General features: G+C 42.3%; 1 protein-coding gene across 1 annotated transcript in view; it reads left to right on the forward strand.

The window, feature by feature from the left end:
- Positions 1 to 1671, forward strand: part of F8 (coagulation factor VIII) — a 77546-nt gene that overhangs the window by 64387 nt on the left and 11488 nt on the right. The window lies entirely within an intron of this gene.

The following is a 1671-nucleotide window of genomic DNA, read 5'->3' on the forward strand; positions in this document are numbered from 1 at the left end:
TTGGTCCAGGTACAGGTCTTATGACACATAAGTCCGTGAAGTCACTGCTTTCCCATGGCCTGGTGGGCCGGGCCTGCAAAAGAAGAGGTGCTGGCAGCTCCTGCTCACCCTTGCTCATGGGACCCTCTCTTTGAGGAACTCTCACTGTCCACTGGTCAGGAATGTTGTAGAGAAAAAACATGTGGGATCCAGTGGCACCAGCTATAACTGGTGATGTTGGACAGCCAGCACACCTATCTACTTCCAAAACATTGGAACCTCCCCCAAAAGAAACCCCTGTACCCTGTGTGGCAGTCACTCACACTGCCCTTCTCTTCTCCCCACCCCAACATGGCCTCTCCTCCTCCCCTAGACCCCAGGCAACCATGAACCTGCTTCCTGTCCATAGAGGTTTACCTATCCTAGAAACTCCCTAGAGAAGGAATCATACAATAAATAGTTGGCCTTTTGTGTCTGGCTATTTTCACTAAGCTTAATGTTCTCGTTATAATTCAACCACATGGTAGCATGAATCAGCACTTCATTCCCTTTTTGTGGCTGAATAATATTCCATTGAATGGGTGAACTACATGTTGTGCATTAATTAGTTCCTCAGTTGATGGATGTTTGGGTAATTTCCACCTTTTGGCTATTGTGAATAGTGCTGCAATAGACATTCTAGAACAGGTTCCATTTGAATACCTGTTTTCAGTTCTTAGGGGTATACATGCATGAATAGCATTATGGGTTTATTTATGGCTTCTTAATTTTATTCCATTGATCTAATTATCTGTCCTTATGCTAACGCCACATCGTTGGGATAATTGTAGCTTTATGCTGTTTTGAAATAGGGAAGTGTGCGTCCTCAAACTTTTTTCCTTTTTCAAGTTTATTTTGGCTATTCAAAGTCTCTTGAAATTCCATTTGAATTTAGGATTGGCTTTTACATTTTTGCAACAAATCATTGGGATTGGGATAGCAATTGCATTTACTCTGTCAATAACTTTGGTTAGAATTGCCTTCTTAGCAGTGTTAAGACTTCCAATTCATGAGTGCTGATATCTTTCCATTTCTTAGGTCATCTTTAATTTCTTTCAGCAATTCTTTATAGTTTTCAGTGCACAAGTCATGCACCTCCTTGTCTAAATTTATTCCTGTGTATTTTATTTATTTTGATGCTATTTTAAATAGACTTGTTAATTTCATTTTGGATTTTTCATTGCTAGTCTATAGAAATACAACTTTTGTGTGTGGGGGGGAGGGTCTTGTATCCTGAAACTTTATTGAATCCATTTATTAACTTGAATAATCTTTTGTGGATTCCTTAGGGATTTCTAATATACTAAGGGCCTGGTGCACGAAATTCATGCACTGGGGGGGGGGGGGTGGTGTACCTGAGCCCAGGCTGGCCCTTTTCACATAATGGGAGCCCTCAGGGGATGGTCTACTGTCAACTTAAGCCCACTCCCTGGCCCCCTAACAGCCGGTTTCGCCCCCAAGCCAGGCTTGAAGACTCAAGAGAAAGATTTGAGATACGTAGGGGATCACTTATCCCCCTGGATGGAAGCCCTTCCCACCCCCCCCTGATAAAAAGAGAAGGAGGTCAACCATCAAAAAAAGTAGATGGAGTGGCCGTTGTTTTGACGGTCATTTTTCCTTAATGTCCTCGCTTTTAAATGTATTGCCTATTGG

Source organism: Myotis lucifugus, unplaced genomic scaffold, assembly GCF_000147115.1.
Source record: "Myotis lucifugus unplaced genomic scaffold, Myoluc2.0 scaffold_169, whole genome shotgun sequence".
In the NCBI taxonomy this organism is placed as follows: domain Eukaryota; kingdom Metazoa; phylum Chordata; class Mammalia; order Chiroptera; family Vespertilionidae; genus Myotis; species Myotis lucifugus.